The sequence below is a fragment of the Miscanthus floridulus genome, chromosome 14, assembly GCF_019320115.1.
Source record: "Miscanthus floridulus cultivar M001 chromosome 14, ASM1932011v1, whole genome shotgun sequence".
In the NCBI taxonomy this organism is placed as follows: domain Eukaryota; kingdom Viridiplantae; phylum Streptophyta; class Magnoliopsida; order Poales; family Poaceae; genus Miscanthus; species Miscanthus floridulus.
The window spans coordinates 65,452,992-65,471,600 of record NC_089593.1 but is presented as its reverse complement, the minus strand read 5'-3'; positions in this window follow the sequence as shown (position 1 = coordinate 65,471,600).

Below are 18,609 nucleotides of genomic sequence, written 5' to 3'. Positions count from 1 at the left end.
TGGCCACACATGTTTAGGCTCCATCTGAGTGTACGAGGACCTTATTGTAAAAATAACAGAGGCTGGCCACTACAATTTGTAAAAATAACAATTTTCTAGTACATTTTTTGGATATTAATGGGGGTTATTCTCTAGCCTATGCACCAAATTATAAATAGAGACACACAACCAAATTAAAGCACATATCCTAACCAATCAATATAATTGATGTTGTTTTTTTATAAGCAACCAAATTGTGGTTGCTAATTTGGACTAGATAACCATTAGTTGCACTTCCTTGTGTAGTAGCTTCATATATATCTCCTTTTCCTAGCCTATATAAGTCCATTCAAACTTTTTTTTCTCCAAGACATAAACTTTTGCTAGTTTGGTCGTCATGATAACAATTAAAAGCAGTCATTTATTTGAGCGCACTTGGTTTATTTAGCGTGCTTAACATATACACACAAGATTAAAATTATAGAAGTTACACTTTAGTACATACTAACTTGCCTCTTCCCTAGTTTTTTTTTCAAAAAAAAGAAGAGAAAAATGTCGCCACGTGTGCATCCGATCCATGCATAATTTCAAGCGGGGGGATATTTTTATTTAATTTTTGTCAATCACTTCACTATTTTCCTTTCGCGGCACTGGAGCAGCAAATATCTGGGTAATTAGCCATGAGAGGGATGTGTGCAATTTGGTCCATATCATTATTGCGATCCATCAGCCGCGAGAAGACATGGAAAGGGGTTTGGCTCTGGTCCGGCCGGCCGGTCCAGTCACCAGCTGGAAGCCACACACACGCGCGAAAATGACCGTGCGCGCGGTGGGGCCACACGTGACCCGGCCGTGGGCCCACTCGACCGTCTGGTCCCACAATCATCTCACTGCACTCCTTTTTTTTTTCTTTTGGCAACTTTTTTTAACCTCCGTCTTCAGCCATTTGGAACGGGGAGAGTGGGCAAAAAAAAAAAGGAGAGTGAGTTTGGACTAAGGCCAGTTTTAATGGAGATGCGATGAAAGTTTTATGAGCATTAAATAGGATGATACATCAGCAAAAGAAAAATGAATCTTTACATGTATCGATGAGGAGAGAGACAAGAAACATTTCATGGGGTGAAACTGAGTAAGAGCAGTTTCTAAGTCGTTGGAAACCGGACGACACCCGCGTTGAGGTGGAAAATTTCATCTCCTTCGATCCCGTGGGCCATCCCCGCCTCCAGCTTCCTCGCTAGCGCCGCTGCTCCGGCCCGACGGCTCCCTGCTCGCACGCCTATCCCTCGAGGAGCCCACGGACGAGGGGCGCCGCGTAGTGCCGCCGTACCACTGGTACGCGCCGTCCCGCGGGCCGTCGCGGAGACGGTGTTCTTCAACCTCGGGCACATGGGCGAATCTATATACACTTTATAGGGTGCGGGTGCACCCACAAAAATATAAAAAAAAACAGTGATTATGATCAAATTTTTACCATATTCGCACTCATACGGTAAAATCCTATGCACCCACGAGGCAAGCGCACCCACCTCGTATTTGCTCTAGCTCCGCCCCTGCTCGGGTAGGAGGAGGACTATGTCGCGCTCGAGAGGCTTTGGTTGGACGTGCACGGCCGCGTCATGGTGGCGCGCCACGGGGGCGGGTACCGCGGCGGGGTGGTCGGGCGCGCAGCAGAGAAGGGAGTCGCCGTCGTGCTCATCACAGTCAACGCGGACCACGGCGTCGAGAGGGGAGTCGATCTTCTCTAATGCATGCATAGTAATCTCAAAGTCATCGTGCTCATCCCTAGTGATCCGCTGCCCCCGGGTGGGCTGCCACCGACGGTACAGAGCGTGGTTCGACGCTCAAGCGGTGGTTCTCGACTATCCCATGCTGACCTCTACTGCTCTACTGGATCCATTTGATAATCTTGCAAGAAGTAATGCATCTTTATGCGGTAGAACATTTGCTTGCTTCCTCTCGAAGATGATGCACGCACGTCCATGGGATTCATGCCGTATGCTCGCTACATGCTCGATGTTTTGTTTCTATGAGATGCACGCAACACTTCGATCACCAAACGGGTACATAGATTATATGGCACATTTGATCACAACGCCATACAGAGATTAAATGCTACTAGTAGCCTATGATGAAACTATGCATTGAGAGAGCTAGTTTCATTCTTCGTTTTACAGCTATAAAATTGGCATGGAGTCTTGGAAACCAAGCCATGAAACCTTGCATTGAGACTGGCCTAAAGGTTAGTTTTAAGGAATTTCACAACAGTGGAATTAACTCTAGGTGTTCCAGAGATGGACTTTCATTTATAATCTTTAGTGTCACGATACTTAACATGAATACCGTCCGCCGGACACATGAGCTCAAAAACATCACTTGAAATTACATGGAGGTAATTTGACCACTAACCAAAGACTGAAGACTGAACTTAACGACCTAAGATAAATCTCGAAATTTTTTATCCCTAATTCAGTCTTATAGCCGAACTTTGTCGGGTAAAACTAGCCCAATAAATAAACAAGCCCAACACTAAATCCTAGCTCATATATAGACTTCCACCTTATCCATAGTTCCCCACCACGCATGCAGTAGGCACTGCACCTGCCTGTGTGTCCGATCCCAACCGCTACCTTAGCGCTTGTTCGCTTCATTGCCCCGACACAATCCTCGTCCCATCGTTCATCTTCGCCATCACTCCTAACCTAAATACGACATACGAACTGGCTGAAGCTGATAGCTCATCCTAGCAACGTCGATGCCTTGCTCTCTACCAATGTGCCACACCTCCTCTAGCTCTAGATCTCTCTCCCTTGCCTTCTCCCTCTCTTGGGTTGGTGGCCAGCATTGTACCCCTATGTGTCCATGTCTCTTCTGGATTTCCTCCCCTGCCTTCGCCCTCACGGGTTGGTAGCATCCTAGTTGTGAAAGATCGATAGGCCGGCCGTGGATCCCAATCTCGATGGCTCTCTAACCGATGGTGGAAGTCAGCAGATCTTGGCGGCTCTCTAGGCGTCAGTGGATCTTGTGGGTGTGCGACGCGGTCGAGTGGCTAAGCTCTCTAGGCGTTAGTGGATCCTGTGGGTGCGCGGCGCGGTCGAGTGGTTAAGTTGCTTGGAGGGCTGTATGCACCTGTGTGGCATGCACTTTTTCTTTTATTTTTGTTTATGCAAACAAGCGTTTAAGGATTGAGGAGTTTCAATAATAAACGAACCCAAAACGAACTAATCGAGACCGATCCCCTCAGTCTTGACATTTGTAAGCAACCGATCGGTTTATATTTTTTGACAACCAATTTTTTTTTAAAAAAAAACCAAGAAGCCAAACCGATCGATTTGGTCTAACCGAATGTCCACCCCTACTCGAAATGCATGTATGAACCCTCCTCTTTATTATTCTATATATAATTATTAGTTTTTTCTTGGTTAACATTACTTGATTGATGGTAGCTCTCCAAATTCATCAAGAACCAAAAGATTAAATCCCCGTCTCTTGTTTTAGGTTCGCTTCAATTGAAAGGCTTGACGTAGTAGAGGCACCACCATTGCTCGTTGTTATGTCCTCCCCTCCCCGAAGGATAGGCTCCCATGACCTTATTAATTGGTAGCGTCGCTCCACCTTTAGTTTTGCCCAACTAAAATCATGGTCGGTCTTGTTTTTGCCAGCCCACTAGTTGTAAATGTTGTTCACCCTCTAGCACACACACACAAAAAAAAATCATAGATTGATAAAGTGGTGAACTTATATATAAAACTTCTAATATTTATAACAATGCCCGCACCATGAACGAACACCTTTTCATTTGTTTTGTTTAATGTATAAGTATAATATAACAAACAAACCATTTTCTAGACATATGAGCTCAAACAAATCATTTTTTGGTACGGAGAACAGCATATACAAAAGTCTTAATTACCTCATGCACGTACGTCACACACGTTGAGAAAACAATGCCCTTGATATGGACTCTTCACTTGTATATATTTTGCCTTTGTTCATTGTACATATGGAAATAAAACTAGATTTTACTCTGTTCTTATTTGGTTTTCCATTAATTTATTCTCTTGGATTTGTGCTGATACGAACTCCTTTTTATTTTAAAAAATCACTTTAATTGTGAGATATAAGTGTTTATTATAAATAGAATTTTGAGATGCTATTTCCTTGAGTTTATGTTCAGATGTTTTTTATTGGTTTGTTAGTGAATGATATGAATTCTGTCTATCTCTGAAGATAATAAGCCAATTTGGATATTATTTATTATTGATTGATGTAGTCTCGGTGAATTGGTTTCACGGGTGGTGGGTCCAGGTTTTCATGTACACATGTGACGATATTCTGTCTGGTGGGTCCCACGGACGGCGGCCATCATGTGAGCCTGCCGGGGTGTCTACTCCGGACCCAGTCTCCAGTTTCCTTCGCCTACCCTATGCCAAGTGGACCCGTTTTGCTCCTTTTTTTTTCTTTTCTTTTTTTTGAGATGAAAAAAAAGCGGCACGTTTTGTCACCCGCACGAATCCCAAGGCGGGCGTGATCTGATGGTGAGGAACCAACGAACGTCTTCGTTGACACGCCGCACGGAGCACACGCATGCACGCACGTCTGAAATGAGCTGATGACACGCAGCTCAAAATCAGCGTAGGGTCGCCGAAATCGATCGAAACGAGCTGGACTAGCTCACAAGGAATTGTACGTACTAAGGAATTGTACGTACTAAAAAGGTCGTGCAGGATGGACTATGCTACGCACGCACATGATATCAAGGACACTGGACACCACACGTGTGGTGTGGAGCCCGATGTGATTGACACACACTACTGTATGTAGGGGTACAACTTTATTAGTTCGTTGCTTAGATTGATATGACTGACTAACTACTTAATCAACACGCAATCGAAAGAGACGGTGTGCATATATACACATATATACGACGGTGGGGGTGGGGGTGGGGGGGTGGGGGTGGGGGGGGGGGGGGGGGGGGTGGTCTTGGTCCATTGAAACTATACGAAGCTAGCTAGTGCAAGCGTAGAAAATAAACTCCATCTTTGTGACATTTTAGGCCTTCGCTTATGAGAGCAAGAATGTGGGCTAAGTGTCCTTTTGTAATGTGCCAGTATACTTGGATTCTTGCTGACTCTTCAGCAATGTCGATGATCCTCCAAACAGCTCGTGGGGAGCGGCAACAACTTTGGTGTTTGGGCGATGATGAGCCTTAAGGATCAAGATGTCTAAGAAGAGGAAGAATTGGGCTAATATAAAATTTCTCGCAACAATTAAGTCCTACCGCTTAGCCCATTTTCACCTCTTGTGTCTAAAAGTGATTTCTATTCTACCGCACAAATAGTTTTGCACCCTAGATTCTAATCCTACTCTAGTATGTCAATTCTAGGAATGTAAATACATGAAAGTAATTACTTAAATGTAAATGCTCAAAGTAAAGAGAGGAAAAAGAACACGGCAATATTTTTCTAAGGTATTGGAGAGTCACCACTCTTCACTAGTCCTCGTTAGAGCACCCGCGCAAAGGTGTAGCTCCCCTCGATACGCGTAAGGACCAAGTGCTCTCTACAGGCTGATTCTTTGTCTCTACGACGTGGTGAATCACCCACAATAGCTCACATCATGAGTTGGGTCATCCACAAGCTCCACCAAATGATCACCAAGCTCCTAATCACCACTGAGCCGTCTAGGTGAAGGAGATCACCAAGAGTAACAAGCACAAACTCTCACTTGACCATGACAAGCCTAATGAGAAAGGTAGATACACACTTGCTACTCTCTATGCACTAATAAGGTCCTTAATCTTGGATTATCAAATCTCAATCACCCCACTAGGCTCTTGCACTCACTTGAACTCCAAATATATGCCTCAGCAGAACAAATGAGCAAGAGAGGGGAATTGGATGACTAGAAGGAGTATAAATACTCCCCACTCAACCACATAGCCATTGGAGCCATTTCCCACTATTGGTATATTTGACACACATAGATAAATCCGTAAGCGTATGGATACTGCTGTAGCTTTCACCCAGAAGTATTCCAAGTATCGTATCCACAGAGAAACGTGTGAGACTAACTATGATCTAACTTAACTAGGGATAGCAACAAGGTTAAGATAAATAGTGTTGACACTGTTTTTTGCACGTGTCAAAATAATCGGAGTGGACTAATCGGCAAGGGGAAAGTTATTGAATACTTTGATAGCCGATGAAAGCCAGTTTGTAAAGATGGTTGCCGATAGCTGGTGATGGTCGATGGAAAGGTTGATTTGGACTCGGGCGTTGCCGATGAGGTTGGAGGTGTTATTGTCGATGCCGATGAAGGGAGGCTTGAGGACTACTGCCGATGAAACATGGGGTATGCCGATGAAGGGAGGCTTGAAGACTACTGCCGATGAAACAGGGAGTATGCCGATGAAGGAAGACTTGAAGACTACTGCCGATGAAATAGGGAGTATGCCGATGGGAAGGAGGACGGTGAGATTTCCATCGTAATTGAGGCGGACAGGGAAATAGATAGGAGTTGATTTCCTTTTCTATATTTGTTAGGGTATGATTCATGTAAGAGTCACGTGTTTCCTTAGATATGGGATTGGTGTCCTAGTTGTGTTTGGTTGTGTCTCTTTAGATCAGGGTATAAATATGGAGTAAGGGGCAATGTAATATATATATCAATCAATATCAAAACCAATTTTTACTCCTATTTGCATCTACTTACTTTTCAGCGACTTCGTCAATTTGCATATTTTTCCTTTTTTACGAGTTCTCATTGATTCGGCGAGCTGCATCGTTTCAGTGCGACCTTCGGCGATTCTCGAGTTCCGCGTGAGCACCTCTTGGCCGTGACTTCCGGGCGTATCGCTGTTGTCAGGACCAAAGTGTTCGTATCTTCATCCTTGTCGATTAGCAGGTCAAATCGACTGGCACGCTTTGGATATCGATTCGGGTATTAGCCCTTTGTGTTTGCAGATCCACTTTTGCATTAACACATCTTTTGGCACGCCCAGTGGGACAAATCAATCAATATGTTCAATCCTGAGATCGATTCAGGGAACATTGTCGCAGTATCAGAAGAAGATCTCAAGGAAGAACAGAGGCAGGCTATGGAAAAGGCTGTAGAAGAATACAAGCAGCTTTGTCTGAGATCGTTTAGCTTGAACAAGAGTGGACAAGTCATCCAGAAGCAAGATTTGCCGTTGCCTCGGCAGGTTACCTTTGACTCCAATCCTGGTAAACTTCAAGAGATGGTTAATTCTGCAGTAAATCATGCTTTGATTAATCATTCCAATATGCTGTCCAATACTGTTCATAATGCTGTGGTTCGAACTCTCAAAGAAGGACAAGCGGCACCACATTACGTTGGGCCTGCCTATCATCAACCAGAGCCGGCATCTGTCAAAACTCCATCGGCTCCTTCGGCCGTTGTGGGTACAGAAGTTACTTCCCCTCCAGTATTGGCAGGCTCACCTAATATTCAATCTACACCGATACAATCAGATCAGGTACTACCAGGAGGGCGAGTTCAGCTTAATACAGATCTATCGGCATCAGCTATGTCAGGCCCTGTGTCTCAGAATAGCTAGATTCCTACTAATTGGTGGGGATATGGCATGCCTCCAGAGTCATCTGCTTTCAATCCTAGATTACCTCAAGTGTTTGATGCAGTAGGAAGAGCGCCTATACCATTAGCCGTTTCACCGATGGCTCAAGTGCCTCAATATGCCGCAACTACTTCTGTGCAACCAACTCCAGGAGGTTTCCAGATGCCTATGGTTCAAACATTCAATTCAAGTCCATCGGCGAGCTTACTGCCGATGCAGCAGAAAGCCCCTGCTATGAGTCAAACTGGGGTTCAGTTCATGCCTCAAACCAGTTATAATTATCCAACAATATCAGCAAATTACCAGCCATCGGTAAGTTTTGTACCGATGAGTTCTAATAATGATTGGTCAGGACAGTTACCTGTTCAACATACAGTTCAGCAAAATCAGCAGGTTGCAGGGATTCAACAAGGTCATATGCAAGCTGGTTTCCAGAATCAAGCATCGGTAGCCCAGCCGATGAATCCTTTCCAACAGGCTAATGGGCCACAAGTAACGGCAAATATGCCGATTGCTGGAGATCGTGGGCTACAAAGATATGTGGAGGGATGTCAGCAGGCACCTCCTGTAGAAATTCAACCAGTTCGTCAGCAGGAGGCTGATGCTTTTTGGGCCGATAAGATAGCAGAAATTGTGAAGGATCAGTTTGGGATAAAGCCCAAGGTCAATACTTATTCTTATCGGACTCCATACCCTCCTGCATACGATTTAATTTCTCTCCCAAATCGGTACAAGGTACCGGATTTCACTAAATTCTCTGGGCAAGATGATACATCAACAATGGAACATGTCAATCGCTTCATTATTCAATGTGGAGAGGCAGCTAACAGAGATGAATTAAGAGTTCGATTATTTTCATCATCTTTGTCTGGATCAGCATTTACATGGTTCATTTCATTACCACCAAATTCTATTATTACTTGGGTTGATCTAGAAAAACAATTCCATAAGTATTTCTTTGCTAGAATCCATGAAAAGAAGCTTACCGATTTAGTAAAATTGAGACAGCGTAATGATGAATCGGTAGAGAGCTTTGTACAAAGGCTACGAGATGTAAAAAATAAGTGCTACAGCCTGGTGCTGGATGATCGGCAGCTTGCCGATCTGGCTTTCCAAGGGTTATTGCCACATCTTAAAGACAGATATGCTTCTCAGGAGTTTGAAAGCCTCAGTCATCTTGTGCAAAGGATCTCTGATCAAGATACTAGGGTTTTTGAACCTAAAAAGAACTGGAGTAAAAAGGTATCATTTGTTGAAGAAGTAGGAGATTCTGACTCTGATGAAGAACCAGTTATCGGCTTAGCTGAGTGGGTTAAGAATAAAAAGCCGATATCATGCCCCTTTGGTCAAAAAGAGCCAGAAAAGTTTACCTTTGATATCACCAAGGCCGATAAAATATTTGATCTTCTGCTTCAAGAGGGCCAAATTAAGCTGTCACCTAATCATGTGATCCCATCGGCAGAAGAGTTGAAGAAGATTTTGTACTGCAAATGGCACAATGCAACTTCACACAGTACAAATGAGTGCAAGGTATTCAGGCAACAGTTACAATCGGCTATTGAATCTGGGAGAATTAAGTTTGGTACTTCCAAGGCCCAGAAGCCGATGAAAATTGATCAACACCCTTTTCCAGCAAATATGTTGGATGCCAAAGGAAAGACCAAGGTATTGACGTCAGAGGCTGCTGAGAAAAACGCGTCAGTGGACCCCCAACATCGGATAACTACCGATGATGCAAAGAGTAAGGGTTTGCTAGGAGAAAGCAGTAGTTCCAAAAATCCTCCTCGACCTGGCATTGTGATTACTCATCGAAGGCAGCAGGAGGGTTGGCGTCAACGTAATGACCGATATTGACAACAGCAAGAAGTGAGACGTCAGGAAGAATGGAATCGACATAAAGATCATTGGAGATGTCCGTTTTTTATCCATTGCTGGGAAGAAGGTATTAAATTGCCAACTGTTGAAAATTGCCCTGAGTGTAATGGTTATTACGGAGTCAATCGCTCAGAAAGAAGGTTTCAACTTGGTAATCAGGGTTTGTCTATCAATGAGCCGATCAGAGGCAGAGCATCAGTGCATGATCGGCTGGGGGGCAGACTTAGTGTACATGAGAGGCTTGGTAAACGCGCTGGATATTTTCCAAGGAATCAAGAGGAGCTTGAGGAGATGGCAAACGCAAGAGTTCCCGATGAGGAAATATTCTACAGGGACCCTAATATACGTCGTGTAGAACCAACTAGGACTTGTTATCAGCCGGTTTGGAAAACCAAGTTTCCTCGATGGTGCCCAGAGGGTCTGACAAAGACGCAGAGAAGGAGGATGCAACGTGAGCGTCAGGAGGATTTATACCAAGAGGAAAATTCCTCCAATGAAAGGCCTGGTCATCAGCAGTGGCAGGTAAAACACAAAAATAAGGGTCCATCGGCAGATGTTAATATGGTATTCATGTTGCCGATGGAGTTTTTGGCACTATCTGATAATGAGGAAGAAGTTGTTCTCTCTGATCAAGTAGCTCAGTTAACACTAGATCCAATGATGGCTGTTTTTGAGAAACCTACCGATGACGAGAGACAGCATCTTAAGGCTTTATTTGTGAAGGGCAGAGTTGATGGGCAGCCTGTGTCTAAGGTACTTATTGATGGAGGGGCTGCGATTAATATTATGCCTTACGTGATGTATCGGAAACTTGGTAAGGGAGATCAAGACTTGACCAAAACCGATATGATGTTGAAAGATTTTGAAGGCAATGTGTCACCGGCTAAAGGGGCAGTGTGCGTTGAATTGACCATCGGCAGCAAAACCTTGCCAACGACGTTCTTTGTTATCAACGGCAAGGGTGCATATAATCTGCTTCTAGGGAGGGATTGGATTCATGCTAATTGTTGTGTTCCTTCTACAATGCATCAATGCCTCGTACAGTGGATTGGGGATAAGATTGAGGTCGTCCCTGGTGATTCTTCTTATATCATCGCATCGGCAGAATCAGATACTTATGAGCGAACTAAATGCATATCAGGAGAAGCTTGGGAAAAAGAGTTCCTTAGAGTTGCTGATTATGAAATTCCACCGATCCAAGCAGTCGGTTCTGAAGAGGAGTTTTAATGGATAGGTTTGCCGATGATGGAAAATTAGGTCAAGGGTTCACATCGGCAGATGATTTAGTAGAAGTAGATATCGGTGATGGTGATAGGTCAAGACCTACTTTTATTAGTGCTAAGTTAGATTCCAAGTGTAAGCAGCGAATAACAGATTTGTTAAAAGAATATAAAGATTGTTTTGCTTGGGATTATACTGAGATGCCTGGATTAGACCGATCGATAGTTGAACATCGGTTACCTATCAAATCTGGATTTCGGCCACATCAGCAGCCAGCGCGCCGATGCAACCCTAATGTACTTCCTGACATTAAGGCCGAAATAACTAAATTAATTGAAGCAAAGTTTATTCGGCAATGTCGATACGTAGAGTGGATCTCTAATGTGGTTCCTGTTTATAAGAAAAATGGAAAACTTCGTGTCTGTATTGATTTCAGGAATCTCAACAAAGCCACACCGATGGATGGCTATCCAATGCCGATTGCTGATTTGTTGATTGATGCTGCGGCTGGACATCAAATTATCAGCTTCATGGATGGTAATGCAGGTTACAATCAAATATTCATGGCTGAGGAAGATATTCCCAAGACTGCTTTCAGATGTCCAGGTCATGTGGGGTTGTTCGAGTGGATAGTCATGACGTTTGGTTTGAAAAATGCCGGTGCTACTTATCAAAGGGCTATGAACTTTATTTTTCATGAGTACATCGGCACATTAGTGGAGATCTACATTGATGATGTAGTGATTAAGTCTGGAGATATCACAGCACATTTAGCCGATCTGCGAAAGATACTGGAGTGCACAAGGAAGCATGGATTGAAGATGAATCCTAATAAATGTGCATTCGGTGTATCGGCAGGACAATTCTTGGGTTTTATGGTGCATCAGCGGGGCATTGAAATCAGTAGGAAGTCTATTGATGCAATTAACAAGGTGATTGCTCCTGCCAATAAGACTGAATTGCAATCTTTGATCGGTAAGATTAATTTCATTAGAAGATTCATATCTAATCTGTCGGGTAAGATCAAGGCTTTCAGCCCACTACTTAAATTGAAAGCTGATCAGGAATTTGTATGGGGAGTTGAACAGCAATTAGCCCTTGATGAAATTAAGAAATATTTATCAAATCCTCCAGTGCTAGTTCCACCTCAACATGGGAAGCCTTTCAGGTTATATTTGTCAGCTGATGATACAGTTATCGGTTCAGCTCTTATTCAAGAATTTGAAGGGAAAGAACGTGTTATTTATTATTTGAGCAGAAGATTAGTGGATGCTGAGACGAGGTATTCGGCCATCGAAAAATTGTGTCTGTGTTTATACTTTTCTTGTGTCAAATTAAGGCATTATTTGTTATCTGCCGAATGTACAGTCATATGCAAAGACGATGTGGTCAAGTATATGCTGTCGATGCCGATATTAAGTGGTAGAATCGGCAAATGGATTTTAGCATTATCAGAATTTGAACTACGCTACAAATCAACTAAGGCAGTTAAAGGGCAAGTGATGGCTGATTTTATCACTCAGCATTGTAATACAGTGGACTCTCTGGGGATTGCTCCCTAGACACTTTTCTTCGATGGGTCCACATGTGGTGAAGGAGCAGGTATCGGCGTTGTGTTAATTTCACCTCAAGGAAGGAAGTATGAGTTTTCATTGCCGATTGTTGCTACAGCGGCAAACAATCAAGCTGAATACCAAGCCTTGATAAAAGGGTTAGAATTGCTGAAGGAGATACATGCCGATGTTGTTGAAATCTTTGGTGATTCTATGCTAGTTATAAATCAATTGGCTAGAATTTATGAATGCCGAAGTGAAGCTTTGATTTTGTATTATGAAAGATGTTTGCAATTGTTGAAAGGATTTAGAGATTTTCGTCTTGAACATATCTCTCGATTGCATAATGAGGAAGCTAATCGACTAGCTCAGCATGCTTCAGGGTATCAGCCTATTCAGGAAGTGCTAACATCGGCAGTTGATACCGATGACTGGAGGAAAGAGATTGTCGATTATTTAAAGGATCCATATAGAAAGGTTGAGAGACGTATTAGGTTCCAAGCTACCAAATATGTGCTCCTCGATGATGAATTATATTATCGAACTATAGATGGAGTTTTACTTAGATGTGTTAGCAATGATGAATCAAAAAGCTTGATGGGTGAAATTCATGAAGGAGTATGTGGGGCACATCAATCGGCTTTCAAGATGAAATGGATGATCAGAAGGAATGGGTACTATTGGCCGACTATTCTTGAAGATTGTTTTAAATATCTTAAGGGATGCCAGGGGTGTCAAAAGTTTGGTAATATTCAAAGAGCGCCTGCATCGGCTATGAATCCTATAATCAAACCATGGCCGTTCCGGGGATGGGCTATTGATCTCATTGGTCAGATTTATCCACTATCGAGTAAAGGACATAAATTTATTCTGGTTGCTACCGATTATTTCACAAAGTGGGTTGAGGCAATTCCTTTAAAAAAGGTGACATCGGTCAATATGATTGATTTTGTGAAAGAGCATATTGTTTACCGATTTGGTATTCCTCAGACTATCACTACCGATCAGGGCACTATGTTTACATCAGGAGAATTTGATGAGTTTGCTGTAGGTATGGGAATTAAAATTTTAAATTCTTCTCCATATTATGCTCAAGCTAATGGTCAAGCTGAGGCTTCTAACAAAGGGGTCATCAAACTCATTAAGCGCAAAATTGAAGAAAATCCTAGGAGGTGGCATACAGTATTAAATGAAGCCTTGTGGTCATATCGGATGTCATGTCATGGTGCAACCAAAGTAACGCCTTATCAGTTAGTATATGGACACGATGCAGTATTGCCTTGGGAAATTAAGGTTGGCTCTAGACGAATACGTTCTCAAAATCAGCTGACAGCCGATGATTATAATACTCTTATGAAGGATGAGTTGGAAGATGTGGCGGGTCATCGGTTAAGGGCTTTAGTTAGTATCGAAGAAAATAAGAAAAGAGTAGCTAGATGGTATGACAAGAAGGTGAAAGTAAAAGAGTTTGCCGATGGAGATCTGGTCTGGAAAGTGATTTTACCGATTGGGACTAAAAGTTCAAAGTTTGGAAAGTGGTCTCCTAATTGGGAAGGTCCATATCGGATAAATCAGTCTGTTCCTGGTAATGCATATATTTTAGAAACCCTCGAAGGGGTTGTGTTTCCCAGAGCGTTAAATGGAAAATATTTAAAGAAATATTACCCTAGTATGGGGTTGTGTTTCCCAGAGCGTTAAATGGAAAATATTTAAAGAAATATTACCCTAGTATCTGGATAGATGCATAAAAGTATAAGTGCCGATGACGGTACTATCGGCTAGAATTATGCAAGGATGTCAATGTCTCATAAAGTGCCGATACAATAAATAAGATTACACGTTCAACAAGGATTGGATAGCTAATATCGCACGCAGGCGAATCTGGTCGGCTTCCTCCATTTCTTTGATATCGTCATCGGCAGCACCCTCCACAGGCTTGAGTTTTTTCTTCATGGCTAAAGCTTTGCGAGCTTGGATATCTCTTTCTTGCTGAAGGGCTTTGATGGCATTGGGTAGCTGGCTTTCTTCTTGTTGAGCATGAGTTAAGGCTGCATCGATTTCTTTCAATTCAGCCAATAGAGCTATCTTCCTTGCTGATAGATCCAAGATTTTCTGTTTAAGTGCAGCACCCGAAGTCTGCAAGTTGACGATGCCCTTGTGCTTCTCATCAGCGATTTGTTTCAGTTGTAGCATCTCTTCTTTGAGTTGAGCTTGAGCTGCTCTATCGGCAATGCACTGAGCAGCCCGTTGATATTGCAGTTGGCGGCTTTCTAAGTGAGCTGCTGGGAAGAGTACTTCTTCAACATCGGTAGGGACCTGGCCACGAATTGTTTTGAAAATTGCCTTTGCGGGGTCCGAGTCATCTACCAGTTGGGCGGTACCTTGCTGTAGCAAGTTCAGGAGGGTTTCCAACTTGGATTTAGTCTCTGCCGATATTGTTCCCAGTGCAAGGGAAGAACTTGTTTCCTCTCCATCGTCGTCAGAAATGTCAATGGCAAAGGAAAATAGGCTGTTCGGGGAATCTTGTTCCTGAGAGAGAGAAAAGGAGATCAGTTAGGGGTAAGTATGAGTATTGTAAAATCAGCTAGGTTGATCAGTTTACCTGTTTCAAGGCAATTTCCTGTGCTTGACTGGAGGAAGCAACCTGGAGTATGTCGTGTGGGGGATCGGCTGAGCTTGCCGATGGGATATCCTCTGTGACTTCATCGGTGGTGGGCTCTTGAGGTATGATGACCGATGACATTGGGGTAGATGTAGGGATCGGCATAGACCTTTGTCGTTTTGGCTATGCTTCAGTATCTGTTAAAGCTTTGCGCTTTGCTTGGGCATCGGCAACGATTGGCTGGGGGGCATCGACACTTGTTGGTTGTGAAGCTTGGACATCTGGTACGTTTGCCGATGTACCCAATTGTTGCTGCAAAACAAGTGTAAGATATGATATTTAACAGATAAAATGTAAAGTCAAGAAGCTACCTCTGAAGGTTCATCGAAAGAAGTGGTGCTTGATATCGGCGGAATTGCCAATGACGATCCAGTAGCAGCTCTTACCCCCTGATGATTAAGGTTAATACAGTTTGTGATCGGCATAAGTGAAAATAAACAAGGTTGTTACCTTAAATGCTTTGACCAAGGTTGTAGCAGCGGCCGATGGAGTAGCCCTGGATGTAGCCAATTTGGACTTAGAAGTGATGGTCTTGGTACGAATCTTCTGGTGGGTCAAAGTGGCTAAGGTGGGAGCGTTGTAGCCGATCGGCGATGTTGGGGAAACAGGCCGGAGATTGAAGGGTTTCCCACTTTTGCTCACCAATGGTGCTGGGTTGTTAACCTGTTACAAGAGAATCAGTTACTGATATATGAAGGGAAAAGCAGAAGGGAGTTAAAGGAAACTTACCGCGTCGTCAGGGATGGCATATTCAGGGTCGATCATGTGCCGATATGTGTGAGCAGAAGTTGCGAACAGTTGTTCTTTCCACTCTCGCCACCATTGCTTATATGACTCGGTGATGAAAGATATTGGTGTCCAGGTGGATATATCAACATCTGTAGTATCGGCATCGGGGGAGAGTTATACTACCTTGTTCCAATCTGTTCCGCAGGTGATTGTTTCCCTGGGTTTGATCACATCGGCAAAGCAGAGTTTGATTGGCAGTTGCCCAAAAGCCAATTGGCGGGATACTGCCGATGGGTTGTAAAATTCATATGTAATGTTGGTGTTTTTCCCGCTGCCGAATGTGTTTACTGGAATTGCCCTGGGAGTGATGATAGCCATCATGAGCTCATTATCTTGATTCAGAGTGTCATTGGCAAAATTGAAAAGAAGGGGGAATCTGTTTTCTTCGTCAATATAAGGCACCCAGGCCCTATGATCACGAGAAAGACCATTGTAGAAGCTTTGAAAGAATCTGCCGATTTGGTCTTCGTTGGCTTCTGTTCCAGGAAGGACAATTATGGCTTCACCAAAATTGAGGGGTGAGCGTGTTGCCGATTCATCATCCCCAAGCACATAGTCTTCAGCAATTTCTCGTGGGAATTGTTGAGCAAAAAAGTCCCATTGCAAACGTTTGTGCATATGGGCATTCAGCCACATGTTGATAAACCACCATGGGCCTCCCAGGTTGCCGATGGGTTCGCCAAGCAAAAGTTTCTGAGACACTTGATGAAGAAGATGATAAGTGGAGCTCAGAAGGTATCGACCAAGAGGAAACCTTACGCCATTAGCCAAAAGTTCAGCTGCAGGGAGGAAGGCGTTGGTTGGTCCTACTGATCGACCACAGAAGATAAATTTTTCTAACCACATATTCAGGAATGTGGCATGTTCCCTCTGGCTAAGTGTCCCGGTTTTCTGGTATTCTTGAATATATCCTGTCCAACCGCCGATGTTGCGGGTATTCACCCTATATTTAGACTTTCTACCATAGATGGAGCCTTCATCGGCAGTTGAGATGTCCAAGCCAGTAAGCATGTGGATATCGGCAAGGGTAGGAGTAGCTGGGCCATGTCCAAACATAAAAGTATTGGTCGTGTCTGACCAGAAATAAGCAGCTGCAATTATCATTGATTCATTTTTCTGCATATCGGCAATAGAGAGCCTAATGCATTGGTCTAACCTTCGTTCTGCCCAGTATACTTGCATCGATCTATTAACCCTCAAGTACCAATCTTTCCACCCTTTGGTGGTTTTGGGCCAAGATCGGAATGTGTCTTTCCACAAATTCAGAGAGAAATTTTGGGCTCTAAAGGGGATTCTGTTAACCTCTGCATTGATCAGATCGGTTGGATCTGGGTTGCCCATTGGTCCAAGGCATTGGACGTGCGGCTGATCGGTTGGGATAACTAATTTGTTGCGCAGTTCCTAAGGTTATGGAATCCAGAAGACAGAAGAAAGGAAAAATCACCAACTGAATGAATTTGCAAAAAGATCAAAGTAAAAGGTAATGGAAGTGGAGCGAACCGTGGGGATGTCGAAGTTGATGGCCATTGTCTTGAGGAAGGTGGAGGTACGAGCCGGAAACTTGAAGTTAGCGCCGGAGAAGGGTTCTTGTTGGTTGAGGTCGCGCGGTTGTTCGTCGGAATCGCCGCCGGAGAGAGAGAATGCCAAGGATTGGAGGCTGAAGGTAGAAAATGAGGGTTCCGGAGAAATCTATTTATAAGCCGCCCAGAATAAGGGTATTTTGGACTTATCTCTATGTCGCGCGCATATAGGTCAAGGCGGTTCAGAGGGATATGGTAACTGTTCGCGCGATAATCAGGGGATTGTACAGATGAGTTGATGACAAGTAATCATGACTTGGAGGGGATATCGATACATGATATTTTAATTCTGAAAATGGCAGCATTATCATGTTAAGATCTTGCCGATGGGTTATTGTTTCGGTATCTTAACCATAATCAAGGCAAGAGTGGTTGGCGATTGTGCGATATTTACTGAAGTGCGTGAATCAAGATTAGATTTGATTGGATTTGATAACAAATCAAGTTTTGGCTTGGAGAATGAGTTACGGTAATCGGGCAAAGGCAAGCGTTATCTGGAGTAAATTTCGGAGCATTAATGGTTTTATACTCCGAAATTGGGGGGCATGTGTTGACACCGTTTTTTGCACGTGTCAAAATAATCGGAGTGGACTAATCGGCAAGGGGAAAGTTATTGAATACTTTGATAGCCGATGAAAGCCAGTTTGTAAAGATGGTTGCCGATAGCTGGTGATGGTCGATGGAAAGGTTGATTTAGACTCGGGCGTTGCCGATGAGGTTGGAGGTGTTATTGTCGATGCCGATGAAGGGAGGCTTGAGGACTACTGCCGATGAAACATGGGGTATGCCGATGAAGGGAGGCTTGAAGACTACTGCCGATGAAACAGGGAGTATGCCGATGAAGGAAGACTTGAAGACTACTGCCGATGAAATAGGGAGTATGCCGATGGGAAGGAGGACGGTGAGATTTCCATCGTAATTGAGGCGGACAGGGAAATAGATAGGAGTTGATTTCCTTTTCTATATTTGTTAGGGTATGATTCATGTAAGAGTCACGTGTTTCCTTAGATATGGGATTGGTGTCCTAGTTGTGTTTGGTTGTGTCTCTTTAGATCAGGGTATAAATATGGAGTAAGGGGCAATGTAATATATATATCAATCAATATCAAAACCAATTTTTACTCCTATTTGCATCTACTTACTTTTCGGCGACTTCGTCAATTTGCATATTTTTCCTTTTTTACGAGTTCTCATTGATTCGGCGAGCTGCATCGTTTCAGTGCGACCTTCGGCGATTCTCGAGTTCCGCGTGAGCACCTCTTGGCCGTGACTTCCGGGCGTATCGCTGTTGTCAGGACCAAAGTGTTCGTATCTTCATCCTTGTCGATTAGCAGGTCAAATCGACTGGCACGCTTT